Source organism: Neoarius graeffei, chromosome 4, assembly GCF_027579695.1.
Source record: "Neoarius graeffei isolate fNeoGra1 chromosome 4, fNeoGra1.pri, whole genome shotgun sequence".
Lineage (NCBI taxonomy): Eukaryota > Metazoa > Chordata > Actinopteri > Siluriformes > Ariidae > Neoarius > Neoarius graeffei.
Genome location: NC_083572.1, coordinates 78645223 through 78671439, shown reverse-complemented (window position 1 = coordinate 78671439; position 26217 = coordinate 78645223). Strand labels below are relative to the sequence as shown.

The 26217-nt window shown below is 40.5% G+C and overlaps 1 non-coding gene across 1 annotated transcript; it reads left to right on the top strand.

The window, feature by feature from the left end:
* The first annotated feature begins 4860 nt into the window (after nucleotides 1-4860).
* Nucleotides 4861-4932, top strand: trnag-ucc (transfer RNA glycine (anticodon UCC)). Its single transcript has one exon. It is a non-coding gene; the product is annotated as a tRNA-Gly (tRNA).
* Nucleotides 4933-26217: the final 21285 nt, after the last annotated feature.

Here is a 26217-nt window from a genome sequence, read left to right as displayed (position 1 = left end):
TGTTTTTTTTTTTTTGTTTGATTTACAGCTAAATTTGGACAGTCCACGAGCTTATAAAATGCTACAAGTATTGAGGTCCATAATTAAACCCTTGATCCTCAGGTCTTTGTATGGATCTCGCCAAGTGTTGGAAACATTCCTGTGAGATTTTGGCCTTTGCTGAAAGGATGTGTCAGCCTTGTGATGACCTGGCGACTTGTCCAGGGTGTACCCTGCCTTTCGCCCGTAGTCAGCTGGGATAGGCTCCAGCTTGCCTGCGACCCTGTAGAAGGATAAAGCGGCTAGAGATAATGAGATGGGATTATTTCTGCCATTTTGGACAGAAAACACCAACAGGAACAGCACAGAACCTCATCTCATTATCTCTAGCCGCTTTATCCTTCTACAGGGTCGCAGGCAAGCTGGAGCCTATCCCAGCTGACTACGGGCGAAAGGCGGGGTACACCCTGGACAAGTCGCCAGGTCATCACAGGGCTGACACATAGACACAGACAACCATTCACACTCACATTCACACCTACGGTCAACTTAGAGTCACCAGTTAACCTAACCTGCATGTCTTTGGGGGAAACCAGAGCACCCAGAGGAAACCCATGCGGACACGGGGAGAACATGCAAACTCCGCACAGAAAGGCCCTCGCCGGCCCCGAACCCAGGACCTTCTTGCTGTGAGGCGACAGCGCTAACCACTACACCACCGTGCCGCCCAGCACAGAACCTACAGGTAACATTACTGATAATCGGCGAATCTCAAAGCTAAATCAGAAGTGCAGTAGAAATAAGCAATTAATTGTATGACACAGACAGTCATGATGTCTGACTAATTTCTCCCTGTTTTGATATGACTCCCACCCAGATATCAGTCTAGTAGCCTAACTTGGCTACTTTGGCTACTATTTAATTAATTCCAAATTTACTAGCCATTAAATTGTTAAACATACTCATGGTGCTGACAAGGTGTGTGTGTGTGTGTTCAATATATGAACATATATTGTTCCCAAAAACATGGAAGAAGATTCTATGGTCAGGTGAGACTAAAGTTGAACTAATTGTCTATCATGGGAAACACCATGTGTGGCGCAAACCCAACACTTCCCATCACCTTGAGAACACCATTCTGACAGTGAAGCATGGTGGTGGTAGCATCATGCTGTGGGGATGTTTTCATCTGCAGGTACAGGAAAGCTGGTCAGGATTAAAGAAAAGATGGAAATTATGTCAGTGCACGGTCAAGATAAACCTGCGCATGCGCACACGGACTTCCTCTGTCTGCTTGACTGCGCAAAGCGAGCGATTTCATGCACATTATTTGCTCGGGAATCCCCTCAAATTTAATAACTTTTCAGCCACAGAATGGCCTGATATTTTGTGAAATATTACAGAAATAAACATCTATCACAATGACCAAATGTCAGAGAGAACTAAATTTCACTGATTTTATGAACTCGAAAGGCAGTTTAGCTTTAACAGGGCAGAGGTGTAGCTGCACTGCTGCTGTTGGAATGGAACCTTCAATCAGCTTTCACTTCTTATCACTGTAAGTTCTGGTGAAGGGATGCGCTCATTACTTTCACATGTACACTACCGTTCAAAAGTTTGGGGTCACCCAGACAATTTTGTGTTTTCCATGAAAAGTCACACTTTTATTTCCCACCATAAGTTGTAAAATGAATAAAAAATATAGTCAAGACATTTTTCTGGCCATTCTGAGCATTTAATCGACCCCACAAATGTGATGCTCCAGAAACTCAATCTGCTCAAAGGAAGGTCAGTTTTATAGCTTCTCTAAAGAGCTCAACTGTTTTCAGCTGTGCTAACATGATTGTACAAGGGTTTTCTAATCATCCATTAGCCTTCTGAGGCAATGAGCAAACACATTGTACCATTAGAACACTGGAGTGAGAGTTGCTGGAAATGGGCCTCTATACACCTATGGAGATATTGCACCAAAAACCAGACATTTGCAGCTAGAATAGTCATTTACCACATTTTGATTTGATTTGATTTTATTCGATCATAATGTAAAATGAAGTACAAAATACATTAAAATCAGGATTACACAAGAAAGCGCAAGCACTTATTTCCATTGTGGTCCCATTAAAACACGTAAAACAGCAATGGCAACGTTATGATTTGACTTAATATTGACTCACTGTACTATGTAAATGGTGAAAATAATAATAACAACAACCTACAATAATAAAATAATAATAATAATAATAATAATAATAATAATAATAAATTGACTTAAATTGACTAGACTAGTAGACAATGAAAATGCATTGTATGGACTAGACTGGAATTTGATTATACTAAAAAAAAAAAATTAGTAAAATAAAAAGGTGTTATTTTCTTGCTGTCTAAGACCATTAAAAAGATGATTCTTCACTGACAGTTTGAAACTGGACCTGTTCTGAATACTTTTAATATTGTTGGGGAGTTGATTCCAAATTTTGATTGCTGAGTAATAAAATGATGTTTTTCCAAATGATTTTACATGTGGAACGTGCAGAGCATTGTTACTGGATCTGGTATTAATATTGTGAACCTGGTTAATATTGATAAAATTATCATTGAGACAGTCTGGTGCCTGATGATGGATGATGCTATGGACCATATTTAACTTTAGTTGATGGACTCTTAGCTCAACTGGCAGCATACGGACCTGTTCAAATTCCTGTGCCCCAATACGGGTTCTGGCTGGTGCATTCAAAAGATACCGAATGATTTTGTTCTGGGTACACTGCAGCCTGTTCTTATGCTTCTGAGTGAGGCCAGTGTACCAAGATGCGCTGGCATAATCAAAATGGCTCTGGATGAGAGCAGACACTAGGAGCTTTTTAGTTTCAAGGTTAATATTTTTGGCTTGCCTATACAGAAACTTGAGCTTAGCATTTGACCGGCCAATAATGTTCTTTACAATCCTGTCTCCAGATAAAGATTGGTCCAGGTCAACTCCTAGGTACTTGACATGGGAAGAGCATGTCAATGTTTTTCCAGCACATTGCACCTCTATTGAGTTGCACTGGTGCAACTTCTGTTTTGAGCCAAAAAGTATTGACTCAGTTTTTCCCAAATGTAAGGACAGCTTGTTATCTACCAGCCATTCTCTAACTGATTCCAGCTCTGTAGACAGGGATTCTTGAATGTCAATACATGATTTGCCCGAGACAATCAGGGCAGAGTCATCTGCGTACAGAAGCAATTTGCAGGTGACTGATGATGGAATGTCATTAACATATATCAAAAACAAAAGAGGGCCTAGTATGGACCCTTGGGGAACACCACAAGTAATGTCTGCAAACGAAGACAGTGTTCCACCCACTTCCACCATCTGTTTGCGATCATGAAGATACGACTGGAACCAGTTAAGGGCTGGACGCTGTAATCCAATGGCTTCTAACTTATCTATCATTATTCTGTGATCTACCGTGTCAAATGCCTTCTGAAGATCAAGACGGACCATGCCTATGTAATGGCCTTTGTCTTGCTCCTGTTTAATATAGTCAGTCAGGTGAACAAGACAAGTATTAGTGTAATAGGTAGATCTGAAGCCAGACTGAAATTGATAAAGGAGCTTATTGGCTCGGAGGTACGCGTCTAGCTGATCGTAGACAACCCTCTCTAGTAATTTAGATACTGTGCTCAGGATTGAAACAGGTCTGTAGTTACTAGCTTCGAGCTTGTTACCTTTCTTATAAAGAGGAGTAACCCTGGCAGATTTGAGGTCTGCTGGTATATCTCCTGTTGATAAAGACAAATTTAAAATATGAGTCAGGGGGGCAACAATGACCGTAGCACCATCTTTAAGAAACCTAGGAGACAACTGGTCGAGACCAGTTGCCTTACCGACTTCAAGTTTTGACAACAGATTGAGGACCGTTTCTTCAGTGACACATTGGAGAGAGAAACCGTTTTCAGGCACACCTAGTGAATTATAATAAGAATTTACATGTGGTTTACCATATTTTCCACTACATTCTGGCAAACAATCTACCAGTTTTGAGGCGACAGTAGTAAAGAAATTATTAAAACAATTTGAGACCTTTGATTTGTCAAAGCATATGTCACCATCAATATCTAAACCAACATTACATGTATTATTTGATGTTTTCGATGATGTTCCTAGACTTTTGAGTACATTCCATAGCTTTTTTGGTTGATTATTAAGTTCTGATACTTTATTACCTATATACTCAGATTTGGCCTCTTTTTTTCTGTAAGTTACCAGGTTTCGAAGTTTTATATATTCTTTGTACACTTCTTGTCTTTCTTGAGATAAAGGGATTTGCCACATTAGCAATGTATAGAGTGGATTTCTGATTAGTTTAAAGTGATCTTCATTGAAAAGAACAGTGCTTTTCTTTCAAAAATAAGGACATTTCAAAGTGACCCCAAACTTTTGAACGGTAGTGTAAAAAACACAAAGCATATTTTCACATTATCAAGTTTCTTATTTGCTGCAGTGACTGAGAAAACACTACAGATAGAAGCCTCGAAAGAATGAAGAAGTGACAGATGAATGTCCAAAGAGAAAACCTAATGGAATCCAGTCAGAGAGCTTATATATAGATTATGACAGCATTGTTGAAGTCGAAGGATTTTTGATTGCTGGTCAGAAGTGACTGAGAATGATGAAGTAGTGTTCAGGAAGAGGATTCCACTGAAAACTTAAAACCTGCAGAATTCAAGAGGACATGGCGAAGAGTGGAGTAAAAATGAGTTACTATACATGATTAGGCTAAGCGATTAAAAATAAAAAAGTAACATGTAGCTCCACAACTAAACATAGTATACATAATACTAAACATAAAATGCTTTTTTTTTTAAACCCCAATCCAGTCTTTAGAGTTTCAACGTGCGTTGGTGGTATAGTGGTTAGCATAGCTGCCTTCCAAGCAGTTGACCCGGGTTCGATTCCCGGCCAACGCAATTGTTGCTTTTTGACCCAGACAAAATTTCGTGGACTTTTTCACCAGTGGGTCACTCAGGATTAGCTCCAGTATTATAATTATGGGTCTTTTTGGTAATGTATGATGCCATATTAGTAGGGCGTACATTTATCAGCCAAGACTCGGACCCCGTCCACACGTAGCCGGGTATCTGCTAAATCGAAGATATTTTTCTACGTTTTGGCCTGTCATCCACATGAAAACACATCAAAAACGAATATTTAAAAAAACTCCGGGCAAAGTGAAGATTTTTGAAAACTCCGTGTATGCCTTTTCGTGTAGACAGCGATAACCGGAGTTTTGCGTTTTAGAACGTCACAATCTGTGCCAGGCGGCACGGTGGTGTAGTGGTTAGCGCTGTCGCCTCACAGCAAGAAGGTCCGGGTTCGAGCCTGTGTGGAGTTTGCATGTTCTCCCCGTGTCCGTGTGGGTTTCCTCCGGGTGCTCCGGTTTCCCCCACAGTCCAAAGACATGCAGGTTAGGTTAACTGGTGACTCTAAATTGACCGTAGGTGTGAATGTGAGTGTGAATGGTTGTCTGTGTCTATGTGTCAGCCCTGTGATGACCTGGCGACTTGTCCAGGGTGTACCCCGCCTTTCGCCCGTAGTCAGCTGGGATAGGCTCCAGCTTGCCTGCGACCCTGTAGAAGGATAAAGTGGCTAGAGATAATGAGATGAGATGAGACAATCTGCGCCAAAAAAATGATGACAAATCTGCCCTGACGTCAAACGTGCGACCTTTGTTTACTGCAGAAGCCAGATTAAGCTTCTGTACCGATCCACGCGGTACCGAACCAACCCATTTCAGAGCCGACTCCCGACAGGGCACGCACATATCCCCCGACTGTTGACAAGTGCAGTCGCGATTGAAGCGATGTGATAATTTTAGAAGCCCAACTACTGCTCCAAGAGCACAGGCGATGTGATTAGGGGGTAGGATTTGGGGAAATAATGCCATCTACAGGTTTGGAATGCTTATGAATGTGATTGAAAACGCAGATGTTCGGTTATGTGTGGAAGGGATTTTTTTCGAAGACGAGGTGGTGTGGATAAAACATTTTTATAAACGGAGGGGGGGAAATGTTCGGTTTTAAAAATACCCGGCTACGTGTGTACATGGCATAAATTTTGTGAGAAAAACAAACATCCATCCAGGAGCCTATCCCAGCTGACTATGGGCGAGAGGCAGGGTACACCCTGGACAAGTCACCACAGGGCTGACACATAGAGACAAACAACCATTCACACTCACACCTACAGTCAATTTAGAGCCACCAATTTGCCTAACCTGCATGTCTTTGGACTGTGGGTGAAACCAGAGCACCTGGAGGAAACACAGACACCATGCAAACTCCATACAGAAAAGCCCTTATCAGCTGCTGGGCTCGAACCCTTGCTGTGAGGCGACAGTGCTAACCACTACACCGCCATGCTGGCAGAACAAGCAAATATTAAAAAAAAAAAAACTCAGAAATTTCATTATTAAGAAGTCACAAATTTAGTATTACCCCCATCTCAGCTCTGTATTTTTTAATACCTACAATAATATGCCCTAATACACTGTCATAATAATACCATTTGCAAGATGTTTAAGAAAATAATTTTGGCCAATGGTTTTGTTCTCTGACTAAAGCTAAGATGTAGATGAAGACCAAACATTCTAGAAATTTAGAAGTCAGCCAGTGTGAAGTTTCATTCATTCATTCATTCATTCATTCATTCATTTTACAGAAAAATGTATCAGATTTAGACTTGAATGATTTTACTGTGGGTTTACATTAATCATTAATATAATGGATTTCATAATAGTCATTCACATCAGCTGTGAAAAAGGTGAAAATACGGTTCTGCTTTAGCCGAGCCAGTTTTGACTTGGCAAAAAAAAAAAAAAAATCAGCTTTAACTCAAACCTGTTCCAGCATGACAATGCCCCTGTGCACAAAGTGAGCTCCAGGAAGACATGGTGCTCCAAGTCTGCTGTGGAAGAACTCAAGTGACCTTTACAGAGCCCTGACCTCAACATCACTGAACACATTTTGGGATGAACTGAAATTCTGACTGCACCCCAATCCTCCAAGATCACTTCATGAATGATCTTGTTGCTGAATGAGCAAATCTCCACAGCCATGCTCCAAAAAGCCTTCTCAGAAGAATGGAGCTTGTTATAACAGCAAAGAGGGACTAAATCCGGAATGGGATGTATAAAAAAATACACAAGTGAGTCAAGTGTCCACAAACTTTTGGTCATACAGTGGGCAATATGGGTTGAAATTCAGCCATTTGAGGAATCTACACATGACACTGTATTTTCAGTCCTGGCTACAGCTGCAAGTGTTTTAATGGGTTTCTCAAACTTGTTGGATCCTGGGACTCATTTTATTATAGAGTTCAGGGAACTCCTCATTATTATTTCATGAATGTATTCCAACTATTTAAAATAGGTGTAAATGTGTCAAACAATGTTCTGACTATTTATCGGTGCACTAGAGATTTTTATTCCTGTATTTTGCACCCTTGTAACACAGTAAGTTGAAATTATTTAGCCTACATACCTACTTCTTTTGAGCATCAAACAGACTAAAACTATAAGAGCCCAATAAAAAAAAATAACTAGAAAGGCACACAGAGAGCACATACCCCCACCTAGGACAATAGCTGACTCTTCTATGATATGCAAATTTGCAACTGCAACACCTTTATGTGTCTGGATGAGTTGTACTTACTGGCAATGATTCCGCAGCCTGTTTGTTTTCCATTAAGACCTATTTTTAAACCACTGTCTCTGACAGTGTCTCTGTATTGCATTTGTGCAACTAGCCTACATGTGTATGCCAGAGGATACTGGTACCTGTGAATGTGGATTATGATATGGAGTCATCATATTTCTACACTGGCTATGTTTTGAACTTGACTTACAGTATATGTACTGGATTTTAAGATACATGGCATTATTGAGCGCAGACGTCTGTCAAAGCCAAATGCCATATCTTGCAACATTAACAAAAGTGAAACTAAATTTGTTGATCTGCCCCATGACTCAGTTATTCCTTGGCCCATGCTATACTCTTCCACCAAGTTTCACTGAAATCGAGTTGGTAGGTTTTGTGCAATTCTGCTCACATTCAGACAAACTGGATCGAAAACATAACCTCCTTGGGAGAGATTGATAATAGTAATAATCTTGATAATTTTAAGTTGTGATTTACTGTAACAACAAACAAGCAAACAAAAAAAACCCCAAATAAATAAAAATCATGGATCCCTGAGGGACCCTATTTTCAGAACCAACGCACTATCCAATACATTACAGTAATGAAGGTAGGAGGTGCAGTACATTGCATAGCGGCCATTACAGCTTCAGAAAACATCCATCCATCCATCCATCCATCAATCATCTATACCACTTGTCCACCAGGGTCATGGGGTAACTGGAGCCAATCCCAGCTGACTTTGGGTGAGAGGCGGGGTCTTTTTTAAACATATTATCTACATTTATGTTTTTATTCTAAATAGGAAGCAATAATTTCGCAGTGTTGTAACTGCAGGTAGGCCTAAATATCTAGCACCAAGAGGCCAAACTCTGGTCTGTGCACTTCTGACAGAGTTTACTCTCTCACACACACCTATACAGTCTTCCTATTTCCTTCTCAGTACTGCCTTTTGTATAATTTATTTATTTTTTGCTTTCACATAAGCTTAAAGGCATAATCATGGCACAATTAAGATAATTTCAGCACGAGAGCTGGTGGGTAGAGAACTAATTTTCACGCCTCCTAATCGAGGAGGCCTGTCAGATGAAGATAGAGAGATGATTTGAGGGAAATTGTCTTGGCTTAGCCTTTGGAGTGTGAAGCCCAGGTGGCTGCAGGTATCTGCTCGCCCGTGAGCAAATTTGGGTTTGATTTGCCACACTGGTGAGATGACTGGAATGGCAGACTTTCCTCTGTGCTTGTCTCTTGAGGGGGGATTTTTCAATTTATTATCAACTTTTACTTGCCTTCCACAGCTGCTGTGCTCCTGGATGAGAAACTCTAGGCTTATCCTCACACTTACAACCTTCCTTCTTTGCCTTCTCTCTGTCAACTTGAGACTCATCCATTTATTTATACCACACATCCACATTTGTCAGATCGTGATATGAAATCAAATAGAATAAAGAACGCTTAAAAACAGATCAGGACATGTCAACTGGCAGCCAGTTCTTCAGACCACACTGTGTTCCTCTTTCTTTCTCTTTGCTGTTTCAGGGATTTATTGTGCCTGAATGGCTTCAGTAAGTCATATAATTGTTTCTGTAAACAAGCTAAACTAATATGGAAACAGGTAAATTAATAAAAAGGTTTTATCAGTAGCCTACATGATGCAGGATGTTACATATATTAAATATCTTAAACAATGGTTGTTAAATAAATCTGAAATCAGGAATTGAGCAGTGTTGGTTAATTTTGATCAGGGTTTTAAATTATTTGACACATACTTTCCTTGTATTAGTCTAGTATGTCTTGGGAGACTGTAAAAGAGTAGACAATTATGTAATTCTCACTGTAAAATATAATTGGCCTTTTATAAATACTATGTACTATGTATACTATTGCAACCCATTAGTTCTGTAGTATTACTTGGATTCAACCACTAGATGACACCACACCATCAGTATGCTTTGATTTTCCATTTTTGTAGAGCCATTTAACTGCCTTCTATAAGCAGCTGCAATCCACTATTATATAAAAAAGTATGCTATTTATTGTACTTTAAATAATATCATCGGGCCAGACAGTACGTGCTTGGAATGTACACTATATATGTGTACAGTGGTGCTTGAAAGTTTGTGAACCCTTTAGAATTTTCTACATTTCTGCATAAATGTGACCTAAAACATCATCAGATTTTCACACAAGTCCTAAAAGTAGATAAAGAGAACCCAGTTAAATAAATGAGACAGAAATATTATACTTGGTCATTTATTTATTGAGGAAAATGATCCGATATTACATATCTGTGAGTGGCAAAAGTATGTGAACCTCTCGGATTAGCAGTTAATTTGAAGGTGAAATTAGAGTCAGGTGTTTTCAATCAATGGGATGACAATCAGATATGAGTGGGCACCCTGTTTTATTTAAAGAACAGGGATCTATCAAAGTCTGATCTTCACAGCACATGTTTGTGGAAGTGTATCATGGCATGAACAAAGGACATTTCTGAGGACCTCAGAGAAAGCGTTGTTGATGCTCATCAGGCTGGAAAAGGTTACAAAACCATCTCTAAAGAGTTTGGACTCCACCAATCCACAGTCAGACAGATTGTGTACAAATGGAGGAAATTCAAGACCACTTTTACCCTCCACAGGAGTGGTCGACCAACAAAGATCACTCCAAGAGCAAGGCGTGTAATAGTCGGCGAGGTCACAAAGGACCCCAGGGTAACTTCTAAGCAACTGAAGGCCTCTCTCACATTGGCTAATGTTAATGTTCATGAGTCCACCATCAGGAGAACACTGAACAACAATGGTGTACATGGCAGGGTTGCAAGGAGAAAGCCACTGCTCTCCAAAAAGAACATTGCTGTTTGTCTGCAGTTTGCTAAAGATCACATGGACAAGCCAGAAGGCTATTGGAAAAATGTTTTGTGGACGGATGAGACCAAAATAGAACTTTTTGGTTTAAACAAGAAGCGTTATGCTTGGAGAAGGGAAAACACTGCATTCCAGCATAAGAACCTTATCCCATCTGTGAAACATGGTGGTGCTAGTATCATGGTTTGGGCCTGTTTTGCTGCATCTGGGCCAGGACGGCTTGCCATCATTGATGGAACAATGAATTCTGAATTATACCAGCAAATTCTAAAGGAAAATGTCAGGACATCTGTCCATGAACTGAATCTCAAGAGAAGGTGGGTCATGCAGCAAGACAATGACCCTAAGCACACAAGTCGTTCTACCAAAGAATGGTTAAAGAAGAATAAAGTTAATGTTTTGGAATGGCCAAGTCAAAGTCCTGACCTTAATCCAATGGAAATGTTGTGGAAGGACCTGAAGTGAGCAGTTCATGTGAGGAAACCCATCAACATCCCAGAGTTGAAGCTGTTCTGTACGGAGGAATGGGCTAAAATTCCTCCAAGCCGGTGTGCAGGACTGATCAACAGTTACCGGAAATGTTTAGTTGCAATTATTGCTGCACAAGGGGGTCACACCAGATACTGAAAGCCACTCACAGATATGTAATATTGGATTATTTTCCTCAATAAATAAATGACCAATTATAATATTTTTGGGGCGGCATGGTGGTGTAGTGGTTAGCGCTGTCGCCTCACAGCAAGAAGGTCCGGGTTTGAGCCCCGTGGCCGGCGAGGACCTTTCTGTGCGGAGTTTGCATGTTCTCCCCGTGTCCGCGTGGGTTTCCTCTGGGTGCTCCGGTTTCTCCCACAGTCCAAAGACATGCAGGTTAGGTTAACTGGTGACTCTAAATTGACCGTAGGTGCGAATGTGAGTGTGAATGGTTGTCTGTGTCTATGTGTCAGCCCTGTGATGACCTGGCGACTTGTCCAGGGTGTACCCCGCCTTTCGCCCATAGTCAGCTGGGATAGACTCCAGCTTGCCTGCGACCCTGTAGAAGGATAAAGTGGCTACAGATAATGAGATGAGATAATATTTTTGTCTCATTTATTTAACTGGATTCTCTTTATCTACTTTTAGGACTTGTGTGAAAATCTGATGATATTTTAGGCCATATTTATGCAGAAATATAGAAAATTCTAAAGGGTTCACAAACTTTCAAGCACCACTGTATGTCTAGAAATCTCTGTCTATTAAGGTGAAGCTTAATTCATCATTAAAATACTCAGGATATATGCAATATTAAAACAGGGATACTGAGTTGATACTAAATGAAACCTTACGTATCTAAAAAAAAATCAATAACTCTATTGTGTAATTATTTAAACATTTTAAAAGAATGATCAGGCTGGAATCTGCTGGAGCCAGGCTTGTAAGTACTTCGAGTCCGGAACTCAGACTCCAGCCCGACTCGTGCCCTAGTTTTATGGACTCGTGACTTGACTTGGACTTGAGCACTGTTGACTTGGACTTGGACTCGGATTTTTTCTTTATTTTTTGTAACATGACATAATAATTTGGCATAAGGTATTTATATCTACATAATTTTTTATACTAATTTCGTGCAAGAGAATGCACATTCACCTGTTCATACGTCATGTTCAGGAACAAACTTATGTTAATGACACTAAAATGTCTGGAGAGAAGCCCCTAGGATTGTCCACTTTGCTTATACAGACTTCTCGTGCAGTGGGAAAAAAAATGCACTGCTGTATGTTCCCTATGTAGAAGAACTATCGAGGAGACGACGGGGACAACCTCGAACTTCAATCGTCATTTGGTAAGACTCCACCCAGAGAAGGAAGTGACGCACTATGTTCATTGCTCTGTTGATAGTGGGGCTTGCTGAGCGGTGAACTAGCTTGTGTTAACCCTCTCTCATATTATTTGCCCTGTTGATAGTGGGCGGAGCTTGCTGAGTGATGAACAAACAAGCTTTTTATCTGCAGCCTATTAACTAAAATGGGGCAGTCAAGCAGTAACGTTAGTCCAACACAGTAGCAGAGACGCTTTCACATAAAGGCAGCAACAGCCACCGTCAAATGGTGCGGTTGGAGTCTTGTCCTCGGACTCAACTCGGATCAATAGTAGACTCGGCTCAAAATTTTCTTTAATGACTTGGACTTGAACAGTGGGGACTCGAGACTGGACTCGGACTTGAGGTTTAGTGATTCGACTCCAACACTGGCCGGAGCAAACAAACCCAAGATGACACACGGGATAATCTACTCACAACTCATCCTGATATTCTGAGTTGTCATCGGCTTTCATATGTTTATTTTGTGTAGTCTCTGTAAAGTGCTTTGAATTTCAGATTGTAATGACGCAGAGTGAAAACAGCCAACAGAGTCTGCATGGACAAAGCTCAATCATATGAAAGAGAAAACCTATTTAAGAAGTGAGTCACTCTTCAGGAGATGAGTTTGTGAATACAAAGTCCTCTGACCGAGGCCTGGACGAAAGCTTAATCATTTGAAATGCCACTGAAATGAAAAGGCCTTGAACAATTATTATCCTTCTCACTTGTTGCCCAGCCACACTCCACATGACTTGACCTTCGGTTGCGCTGGGCACATTGGTGTGTGCTGGTAATCACGACAGCACCATGCCCCTACTCTTTTCTCCCCTGCTCCTTAATTGATACTCTGCATTTCTTTCATCCCTCCTGGGTTTCACCTTTTTCCAGAGAAAAAACTTGACAGTGATATTTCAATCTGAGCATCTCCTGTGTGTTAAGTCCTTCACTTTCATGTGTTCAATTTCTGTCATTTTTTCACTCAGACACACGCTCCGAGTATTTCAGCCTCAAGAATGTGTGGTAAGGACAGTTCCATAACAATCAAAGAATGTTTGACCTTGATATTGGTTAGGCTTTCAGCGGATTTTTTTCTGTCCCCTGGTGATATTTGCTTACAAAAAAAAAAAAAAATCAATAAAAACTTGCAGGTGCATTTTATGCAGAACTGTTTGCAAGGTGACCAGCAGTTCTTGAACAGTAAACGCATACCTTTTACACTCACGTGTGAGTTGATTTTGTTTTTCCTCTCCTCTTTTGTGATGTGAGATAACAGGTTTTGTCTGTGAGCTGGTGTTTTTCTGTCTGTGTTTTGGCCTCGTGCTGTGCTCCACTGAGCTGTGACACAGGAGTGTGATTCAGAGCCAAAGCGTGTGATGAACCTGTAAACACGCTATTGTCTTGCACATTGTACCTTTTGCTTCCAGCTGTTTCTTGGTAAGAGACTCTCAAACAGCAGTTCTGAGCATGATATTAGGTAATGAAATAAACTCCAGCACAGGTAGGATGTGTTCGATGGCTTACACCCTCACCTACACCTACTCTGGTAAGTGCAATCAAAGTTTCAATTTCTAGTGGAGTAACAAGTTAGGGGTTACTTTTATTCATTTCTCTTTAGTAAGCGTTTTATTCTGGGCAGGGTCACAGTGGATCCAGAACATTTTGGACCCTGGCTGGGATACCAGTCGATCACAGGGCACCATGCATACACATACGGGCCATTTAGATTAGACAGTGCACCTAGAAGAGAATAGGGGACCCAGTTAGAGGTTGTATTTAAAAATACATTTATAAATTCATTTGATCAGTTAAGACTATGTACTGACGCAAGATCTTTCAGTTGATTAATTTGCATGTTAGTCTTGAATGACGTGTTCTTGCTCCTACATTAATCATCTCTTGCCCCTACTGTAATAATCTCTTAGAATTGATGCCAAGTATTAATATTCTCAGTCTGTATTCTCCTAATAACACCTGGCCTCCTAGCTCCTGTCACTGGTCTACAGCTGAGGAATAACCTGTACAGCAGATATTTGGGCCAATGTCATACCTTTTACTCACGCCTTTCAGCTTGAATGACGAAAGAGCAGCCATTTTGGTGTTCACTCTTTTGCTCTGAGATAGGGCATATAACTTGTGATGCTCCATAGTCCTGCTCTAAGATCCATGGTAAACGGTTGTGAAATAGCTGGAGAAAAGGGGATTTGGCGAGATGGACCAGCACAATGACGTTGTCTCGAATACAGCCCCTCAAGTCGCCTGACTTTGGTCAAAAGCCCTTCAGTATTTCCTGTCAAACGGAGCAATTTTTTTCTTTACTTCTCCTTAAGTGTCTAGACAGTGCTTTTCTTGCTCTGTTGGTTCCCTTGGACAGAGACCAAATCTCCACTCTCGGAGGTGATAAGAGCTGTTTTATCGGTTGAGGCGAGTGTCACTCAGCTGGGATATGTGAGGATGTGAGGGCCCCTCCTCTCGCTTCTTGATGGGAGAGTAACCTTGACCAAAGCTCACAAACACCGTACACTGCACGGCGTATATGACACATTAGCGCATTACCTGAACACAAAGCTGGGGGTCAACAATTTATTGAGGAATATGTGCTTTTACACCCAAACCCTTAGATTCTGTTCAGGTCAAAAAGAGTGAAACGTTCATAGAAATTATTTTCCAATAGAATATTTTCTAATAAACTAAATTTACAGGACATTACATGACAGAGGTGAAATATCTGACTCCGAAACAAAATGCTCCCTATAATAAATATAAGACCATTAATCCTGTTTCTAGACATATTTACTAATTTCAGGCTTAAGTTTTTTCTTGCTTCTTTCTGGAAATAAATGCTTGATATAAGCAAAATTATCTGCCAGTAGGATAAGACAATTTCAAGACTGAAAAGATTACACATGTTTAGAATTTACTTATATTCAAGATCTGTTAGTCTGTTATTTACACTTCCTGCCATCAGAACCCATATTTTTCTCTCATTATACATTTTGAGGGTAGTTTAATAAATGGAAAGGAAAAGAAAAGAGTAGAACAAGTAAATTAACTGTTTACTGGCTACAACTATAATGTAGATGTTTGAAATGGTATAAATTTAATTAATATAGTTCACATCAGTGTTGTAGTCGAGTCACTAAACCTCAAGTCCGAGTCCAGGCTCGAGTCCTCGGTGTTCAAGTCTGAGTCAAGTCCAAGTCATTAAAAAAGATTCGAGTTGAGTCCGAGAACAACAATCCAACCACACCGTTTGATGGTGGCTGTTTTAACACCATTAGCATTAGTTTGTTCCTGAACATGACATATGAACAGGTGACTGTGCATTATCTTTATCAGGGAGTGCGAAGTATTCTGTCAGAGATGGTTGGGAGACGGACGCAAGTGCAGAAGGTGTGTTTATTAATACAAGTGAAGAAAGGTGAACAATCCAGAATGGCAGGCAAAATTGTAAAACAGTGAAACAGGCAATAGGTCGAGCGAGGCACAAATAGACTATCGTAGACTTGGCAGGATCAAAGACGAGAAACAGGAAATCAGGAAACCAAACAAGGAAATAAGGCTCGGTAACGTGTCAGCAACACAACTCAATACTTCGCAAAGTAAGTGTGTTTTCACAGTTTTTACAGAGGCGCGCTGATTAAACCTTAATCCTGTGCAGGTGTGAGTCGTTTACGGCGCACGCGCTGTCCGGAGTGCACCTGAGAGTCTATCTGATGCATGCGCCAAGGCGTACAGGTGTGACACTCTTGCATGAAATAAGTACAAAAATTAATGTAGATATAAATATCTTATGCCAAATTCTTATGGCATGTTACAAAAAATAAAGAAAAAATCCGAGTCCTCGTCTCCAATTTACGAGTCCGAATGCAGTTAATGCACGAGTCCGAGTCCAAGTCCGAGTCAAGTCATGAGTCCTTGAAGTTAGGGCACGAGTTGGACTCGAGTACTACAAGCCTGGTTCACATGTCACTTAAGCATTGGCAAGACCACCCATAACAGTTTACATATACAGTAAGTCAGGAATTAAATACTTTGGGATGCCCTGTTTTTGGAGTGAATGCTGTTTTGGCTTCATATCAGGCCACATCACACCACCCCAGTGTTGATTCATTTCCTATAACAACACTACTTACTCATATGTAGCCTGCTTAAGATGATCTTTTCTAGACACTCTGTAGTATTGTTAGTCAACTTTTTTCTTTGGAAAGCTGTAGTAAGTGTTCCAAGTCATCTCTCTCTTGGTCATCCCAATCTCAGATTTCGCATTAGTTTTTTTTTTTTTATTTATTTAAAAAAAAAAAACAATTTTATGTGCTAATCCAAGCTGCTTAGCACTGCTATAGCACTAGATGTTCTTGCTGGTTGCTAGCTGACATTATTAGATTGTTGCAGAAATCAAACCATTCTCAAAAATACATGCTCAAATATCCAGGAGTGGATGTTCTGGAATTTGAGCTCACCACCAAACCCATCTCAAGTTCAGAACCCCACCCATCTGAAATGTTGGGTTTAAGAGTTGTTTTTGTTCCTCGTTTGGTTCTTAAAAAGCTACTATTTCTTCTTAATCCAGAGCACACTTGGTTTTTTATCGACATGGTGTTATTCCTCAGGACAGTTTGCAAGAAAAAAAGTGGTATCTGACTCCCACATAGAAAAGTTTCCATGCTGTGCAAAATAGCTCAGCAAACATTGTGTGACAGTCACAAAGCCACTTTCTTTCCTCTTCACTGTTACAATGAAGTACACCAGAGATAGAGGTTATCCACTGAGGTCTGACAGCACCTATATTCCCTTGGTACAGGGCACTAGGGTAATGCATCACACATTCACACCATTCACAGCTTTATGTTTATCTTCACAGAATATTGTCTGCCTTGAAAAAGTCTCAGGTCCCTGAAGTAAAAATCAATCCACAAACTGTGTAGTGTGTCCCTTGTTTGGAGTCTATTGTGACTTTGTTCCCAAGCTGGGTAACCCAAGAATGGCCCCTTTCTTCTGGGCATAGTGGATCCACAATATTGACTACTGGTCCTTAATTCGTTTCTATGCTAGCTAACTCTCCAGATCCAAGTAATTCAGGCTCCTTTCTTTCCACTCTGAATGGAGCACATGCGTCGTGAAGTAAAAGGGGATTTAATAGACGTGGATGATTTATTCAAAGGAAAGCAACAAGATTTTGGTATGAGATGCGTGGCATGGATTATTCTTTCTTGAAGGACACGCGTGTTTTCAGGCTGCACTACTCGACCAGATTCTATAGCGGATTCAATATATTCTTTTGTTTTCTTGTAGTTGTTATCATACACAAACTGAACTCATATGTTTTGCCTAGGATTTTTTTTAAATTTTTATCTGAGATATAAAATGTGGCCAACATGTCATTTCTATTGCACAATGGTGTTATGTTTCTGTGCCCAGAGTTTTTTCTGAACTCAGAAATAGCTGGGGTTTTTGAGTGTCAGTAGAAACTGTCAGACTTCGTCCTGGATTAGGAGCTGCATCCAGCAGACATGTGTCCTTTTTGGTAGATTTTTTTTATCAGGATGAAATATAATTTTTATCTCAGTTCATTCAGAATGACAGTTCTTCAAAATCACTGCACACCAAGGGATATTCATTACTTTTTGTAGACCCGCCTGGGTAACCCGTCAGGTTTTCATCTCTTCTCATCTCTCATCTATTTCACTCTCCCAGAAAGTCCATTTTTTCCTGGTAATTTTCCCTGCTTTACTTTGCTATGACCTTCCACTGTAAATTGCTTGGCTTGTGTTATTCACAGTTTGAGATTTACCTGGAACAGTATTTCTTCTGTGGATTTCCTGCACTCTTAGGTGCCCAATAACTCGTACTGATAAAGCCAGTACGTTTGACCTGGCTCATTTATTCTTGCTTTCTATAGGCTCACACGTTTGGGCTCAGTGAAGATTTGTTAAGAATTATTGTAAACAGCAAAATCAAATTTGTGATCTAATGCATCAGTAGGGATGGCTAACAAGACAAAAGGAGCAGATATCTGTAACTATTAACAACCGCTTTCACTTAACAGGATGTTAGGTGTAAATGAATAAATTGAGGAAATTTTGAATTTCATAGAATAAACAGAATTATTCTATCCACATTCACTGGATATGAGCAGTCGTGCACTCTGATTGGTTACACTACTACTAGGCTATCATCTCATATACTGTGAGTAGAGAAAAACAAAATGGTGGAGCACATCAAGTCAGATATATCATTTTGTTATCAAGTATTTAAAAGAAACAGAAATGGCTAAGGCGGCACGGTGGTGTAGTGGTTAGCGCTGTCGCCTCACAGCAAGAAGGTCCGGGTTCGAGTCCCGTGGCCGGTGAGGGCCTTTCTGTGTGGAGTTTGCATGTTCTCCCCGTGTCCGTGTGGGTTTCCTCCGGGTGCTCCGGTTTCCCCCACAGTCCAAAGACATGCAGGTTAGGTTAACTGGTGACTCTAAATTGACCGTAGGTGTGAATGGTTGTCTGTGTCTATGTGTCAGCCCTGTGATGACCTGGCGACTTGTCCAGGGTGTACCCCGCCTTTCGCCCATAGTCAGCTGGGATAGGCTCCAGCTTGCCTGCGACCCTGTAGAACAGGATAAAGCGGCTAGAGATAATGAGATGAGATGAGAAATGGCTAAAAGAATGTAATCCCCCCACCCCCATATCTCCTGTTCCACATTCCAGCCCAGTTGGTGGCGGTAATGCACCTTTAAGTTGGTTTGCCAACCACCAAAAACACCCTAAAGAAGAAGAAAAACAAAATGGCAGAATGTGTTGCTAAACCAACCGAGGACTAAATAAAAACTCTACTCGAAAATAAACACCCCCCAAAATAAAAAAGCAACAAAATATGGAATGAAAGTATTTCATGGTAAGACTGTATCTTTTTTATTTTTCAAGAATTATTATTATAGCATTTTCCACAAATTGCTACTGTCATTTCGCCGGTTTGTTTACATTCGAAGAGGAAATGATTTTGTCGGACGTTTTGTATAAAGATTTTGTTTATTGAATTTGCTAAAAATAAAAATGCTCTGTTTCTCAAAATCCAATGAATGTGGACAGAATAAAACAGTTATTCCACTCAATCTTGTCGTACATGGCTTATAGCCAACTCGGTGCTACACGCCTCGTTGGCTATCAGCTCATGTATGACTCGATTTCATGGAATAACTGTAAATTATTCTATTCCAAACAAATATAATTTGAATTTCAATATGAATTTATCTATTAATATATGATCATTGATTGGTATATATTCATTGAGTTATTGTGTTTACTCATCATTGATTGTCTTTGCTTTTAATTTCTTTCTGGAAACTGTATTTGGTTAAGTTAAGCTTACTGAATCTCCACTGAATAGAATATGCACTAAGCTGATCATTCTTTGCTGATCCTGCTGTCTCTTCTCAAATCACTCAGAAAATAGACACCATTCTCTTGTTTTTACCCCAGCACAAGAGAGACAAAAGCCGATGCTCTTAATTTGCAGGTAAGCCTTTCTGCAATGTTACTGTAGCCCACATTTAACTGACAGAGTGACTCGTAGCTTTTGCCAGGGCTCATTTTGGGGACATAATGGTGTCTGGCGCTCTCTCTGAGCCCATTGTGGAGAACAGGGAGACGTCGCGATCATTTAGAGAAAACCCCTAAAAATGTCCCAGAGGGCTTTAATCTTTCTTCATTATTTCTCCATTATGGATAAATGCTCTCAGAAGGCCTCTCTCCGGTTATAAATGAAACACTTTGACTCTTTCTCCATTCCTCATTCTCCTGCCTGTGCACCTTTTCACCCTCTGCTTTCATCTTTTACACTGGCATGAGTGCATAAGAGGGCTGGCCATGTGTATTCCACTTGAAGATAAAAGGATAATTGAGTTGATAAACACAGGGGTCACAGTGAGTTAAGTGTTCTGGGAGTGGAGAAGAGCTTTGTTTTGCAAAAAGAGATGCACTGTACCACATTACACTAGACCAGTGTTTCCTAACCTTTCTTGAGCCACAGCACATATTTTACATTTGAAAAATCCCACGGCACACCACCAAACAAAAATATCACAAAAATGTGTATATATATATATATATATATATATATATATATATATATATATATATCGCCTCACAGCAAGAAGGTTCAGGTTCGAGCCCCGTGGCCGGCGAGGGCCTTTCTGTGCGGAGTTTGCATGTTCTCCCCGTGTCTGCGTGGGTTTCCTCCGGGTGCTCCGGTTTCCCCCACAGTCCAAAGACATGCAGGTTAGGTTAACTGGTGACTCTAAATTGACCATAGGTGTGAATGTGAGTGTGAATGGTTGTCTGTGTCTATGTGTCAGCCCTGTGATGACCTGGTGACTTGTCCAGGGTGTACCCCGCCTTTCGCCCGTAGTCAGCTGGGATAGGCTCCAGCTTGCCTGCGACCCTGTAGAACAGGATAAAGCGGCTAGAGATAATGAGATTTTATATATATATATATATATAAAATGATGATCTAGTCTCAATTTACTCACAATTTCCTTAGTGGGAAACCTGGGCCTGTTTAGCTGAACACAAAGCTGATATACTTGTAGGAATTGAAGAAAGACACACACAAAGATCTTCAACAGCTCTGAGTCACTCTCCTTTTTTAGTTTTTATAGCAGTCATGCTTGAAAAGCCCAGCTCGCATAGATAGGTTGTGGAAAATCACCTTTTTTGCTTTCTTCTGACCTCTACTCATACTAGGGCCTTCATCTGGGTCAGAATTTTCTCCAGGGCCCAGTTTGGATTGTGTACTTTTTCTTTTCAAATATTTATCTATCGCTATCACCGCTGTCACACCCAAAGCATTACTAATTCTATTGTTTGAATGGCAACAGGTAGATACACAGGTTAATTAGCTACCTGCTGCCATATATTGCAAGAGTATTTAATTGTTCTGCCGGTCACTATACGTCGCTGGCATAGATGAACGAAGACAAAATTATTTTCAGTAAATAAGTAATTTTCAGAGCAATTAAGTGAAATTGGATAAATGTCCCACGGTACACCTGATGATCTCTCACGGCACACTTGGGAATCAATGCACTAGACTATTTTAGTAGGTTACTTAATATAAGCTGTTGGCTGATGGCTTCCTGACAGGAAACACAACCGTTTGGATCAATAGAATGAGGAGAATCTGTTGAAATGACCTTGCAGGGTTACTTACTACCTATAGACCCCTTCGCATGTTTGTAAACAAACCGACCATTGCCAGGATGCGCGCGCAGCCTGGACCCAGAAACAATGGCGCTGCCCATAGACCGGCATTATGAGCTGTCAGATTATGCCAAACAATTGTCGTTACAAGATCAAGAATGCTACATAAATAAGTTAACTCTAACAAGTGGACATCGCCTACCGGATCCGCATTTAATTTAATCCGCATTTTATTTAGGACCCCCTTGAAAATGAGATGTCACATTTCAAGGGGTTATCCTCAAAATAAATAAATAAAAATAAATAAATAAAGAGTGGACGGACGATGTTAGTAAGTTCCCTGGTATACAGTGGCCAGATATATACTCGTACCTTATTGACAAGACTTCAGTGTACACCCACGAAAAACTTCGTGCCTACAAGTCTTTAGACGCATATGATTATGTTATGTGCGGGCATGTACAACTTGATTAACAATGGGACATTCATATTCATTTTGTTTTAATCAAATTATGCCAGTGATGTGATGGCAATGTGGCTTTAGCTACAACAGCAAATACCAACACTAAACAGCAATTTGCAGGAGGTAATGGCATGAAAGGAATGATGGTGTAAAGAGTGCAGCTAAGAGAAATCAGAGCTGCGTAAAAAGCGAGAGGCAGAGACCAGAAATGAAACTGAACGGGGCGGGAGCTAGGTTAGAGCAGTCAACATAAGTTGGCATTTAGAGTGAGGGCACACAATTTTATCTTTCCATCCTTGCTTTAAAATTGTGATTTTCGGCATACACAAATAATGATGGCACAAAAGCTGGACTGCTTGAGTCAAGCGAGAGCTCTCCTACAAACAAAATTGCATGCAAAGCTAAGTTAACATGCTAACAATATTCATTACATTGTGTAACTATGACCCAGCTAATCAGACAAACATTACCAAAGTATTTTGCTACATCAATAAACAAAGACTAGAAAGAATAAAAAAGAAAGATTTAATAAATAGCCTGATCTTACCTGTGATGAAGTGGGCACTGCAAACCCGCACATTTTTGATAGTGCTTTCATCCCAGTCTACACATTTGATGGCTTGTAGCCATAGACGTCGGCGATTTTTTTGGAATGGGTGAGATCCTGCTGGAATTCTGTACATTTTAACCCCATCACTGCTACGATTCTGACACCCGACAACACAACAACTAGGCATTTCTGAGTCTTTTTTGGGTCCAGGCTGCGCGCGCAATTTCCGCTTACGTATGAATGACGTTTACTGCGAAGGGGTCTATATACAGTCACCAGCCACTTTAATAGGAACACCTGTGTGCTTGCTTATTCATGCAATTATCCAATCAGCCTGTCATATGGCAGCAGCACACTGTCTAAAATAATCCAGATATGGCTAGGTGACTGATGCAGCAACACTTTGGTCCTTAGTCTGTCCAGTGTACGTGATCACATAATGTTCATTACTCCAATGAGATTTTGACTTCTGTGCTCTGTGGCAGTTAGAACACTGATGGAGTTTGGATGTTTGTGCTGTTTAGATTATGGGCAGTCATGGCTTAATAGTTAAAGGCTCTGGGTTACTGCTCAGAAAGTTGAGGGTCTACCACTGCCACCACCAAGCTGCCACTGTTGGGCCCTTGAGCAAGGTCCATAACCCTGTCTGCTCCAGGGGTGTCGTATCATACTCGGGGATATATGAAAGAATTTCACTGTACACTGTCAGAAATAGAGGTACAGTAGAAGTCCATTTCTGTCCCCCAAGATACAATTAACACTGATGTACCCCCTAGGGCTCATTATTGGACTTCAAGGTAACTGTGTGTACCTTTTTAGGGTCAAAAAGGTACATATATGTTTCCAATCAGTATATAAATGGTACAAATAAGTACCTTAGAGGCAGAGGTGGACAGTAACGAAGTACGTTTACTTGAGTACTGTACTTAAGTACACTTCTTGAGTATCTGTACTTTACTTGAGTATTATTACTTTTGGAAACTTATGACTTTAACTTCACTACATTTGAAAGACAAATATCGTACTTTTTACTCCACTAGTGGAGTAAAAAGTACGATATTTGTCAGGGTCCAGATACAGAAGTCAAGGTCCTTGTTACTATGAAGTAGCTTTGAAAGTGGATGTTTTTTTCTTTTCTTTTCTAAAACGTGATTGGCTTTTTCGCAGGTGACACTGAGACAGCCTATCAGTAATCACTAGGATCATGTCACGTCCATAGACTGTATAAAATCAGGTTCAATGATTTCTCTGCGGCATTATTTAACTCGATCAGTTGATGGCAGAATGGAAGGAGGCGGTTCTTCTGGGGAATGCACACACACCCATGGCCATACCTAGAACCCATGTTTCAGTTTTCTAAAAGAAATAAAGATTTGTTTCATTTTAAATGTTTGCTTTGTTTGCCTAAAACGAACCACATCACGGCCTACAAAAAAAAAACTTGCCGTCCAACCTGCAGAAGCATACTGAGGTCTGTAAACGTTTTATTCCAAGAGAAAGCTTGTAATGGAGTGGTCTGTGCTTTTAGAGCTAGCGCTAATGTTGCAATAGCTATGCAGTCTGGTTAGTCAAATGACTTTCTATGGATTTTCCCGCCAAGTGGCCATCGCCTTGTCCACGGCTAACATTAACACATAGCTAGTTAACTTGGACACTGTTAGTTAGCATGCAAAAACAGAGTTACACTAACATAATGTTAACTTATCTGAAGTCCTTTCAGAAATATGTTTTAGCATAATCTTGCCAAATAAACAGAATGTAGAAGTCTTTCTTTTCTAGTCATGTTAGCTACCCAATATGATTTCGAGTTTGAAAAGAGTTTGCTAGCATGTCAGGTGGAGCTTCACTGACTAGCTAGCTTAACGTTAAAACACCATGATGGCACAACATGCGTTCATTTTGTGAATTCACATTTCTGTCTTAGGTAACAGCATTAGGTTTTGTAAGCGTTGTGGCAATAATACAACGATGCATTGACAGAATTTACTTTTAATACTTAAGTAGTTTTAAAAGCAAGTACTTCAGTACTTTAACTTACACCCCCGATTCCAAAAAGTTGGGACAAAGTACAAATTGTAAATAAAAACAGAATGCAATAATTTACAAATCTCAAAATCTCATATTGTATTCATAATAGAACATAGACAACATATCAAATATCAAAAGTGAGACATTTTGAAATTTCATGGCAAATACAGTGGGGCAAAAAAGTATTTAGTCAGTCACCAATTGTGCAAGTTCTACCACTTAAAAAGATGAGAGAGGCCTGTAATTTTCATCATAGGTATACCTCAACTATGAGAGACAAAATGAGAAAAAAAATCCAGAAAATCACATTGTCTGTCTGATTTTTAAAGAATTTATTTGCAAATTATGTTGGAAAATAAGTATTTGGTCAATAACAAAAGTTCATCTCAATACTTTGTTATATACCCTTTGTTGGCAATGACAGACATCAAACATTTTCTGTAAGTCTTCACAAGGTTTTCACACACTGTTGCTGGTATTTTGGCCCATTCCTTCATGCAGATCTCCTCTAGAGCAGTGATGTTTTGGGGCTGTCGCTGGGGAACACGGACTTTCAACTCCCTCCAAAGATTTATGGGGTTGAGATCTGGAGACTGGCTAGGCCACTCCAGGACCTTGAAATGCTTCTTACGAAGCCACTCCTTCGTTGCCCGGGCGGTGTGTTTGGGATCATTGTCATGCTGAAAGACCCAGCCATGTTTCATCTTCAATGCCCTTGCTGATGGAAGGAGGTTTTCACTCAAAATCTCACGATACATGGCCCCATTCATTCTTTCCTTTACACAGATCAGTTGTCCTGGTCCCTTTGCAGAAAAACAGCCCCAAAGCATGATGTTTCCACCCCCATGCTTCACAGTAGGTATGGTGTTCTTTGGATGCAACTCAGCATTCTTTCTCCTCCAAACACAAGTTGAGTTTTTACCAAAAAGTTCTATTTTGGTTTCATCTGACCATATGACATTCTCCCAATCCTCTTCTGGATCATCCAAATGCTCTCTAGCAAACTTCAGACGGGCCTGGACATGTACTGGCTTAAGCAGGGGGACATGTCTGGCACTGCAGGATTTGAGTCCCTGGCGGCGTAGTGTGTTACTGATGGTAGCCTTTGTTACTTTGGTCCCAGCTCTCTGCAGGTCATTCACTAGGTCCCCCCGTGTGGTTCTGGGATTTTTGCTCACCGTTCTTGTGATCATTTTGACCCCACGGGGTGAGATCTTGCGTGGAGCCCCAGATCGAGGGAGATTATCAGTGGTCTTGTATGTCTTCCATTTTCTAATAATTGCTCCCACAGTTGATTTCTTCACACCAAGCTGTTTACCTATTGCAGATTCAGTCTTCCCAGCCTGGTGCAGGTCTACAATTTTGTTTCTGGTGTCCTTTGACAGCTCTTTGGTCTTGGCCATAGTGGAGTTTGGAGTGTGACTGTTTGAGGTTGTGGACAGGTGTCTTTTATACTGATAACGAGTTCAAACAGGTGCCATTAATACAGGTAACGAGTGGAGGACAGAGGAGCCTCTTAAAGAAGTTGTTACAGGTCTGTGAGAGCCAGAAATCTTGCTTGTTTGTAGGTGACCAAATACTTATTTCACCGAGGAATTTACCAATTAATTCATTAAAAATCCTACAATGTG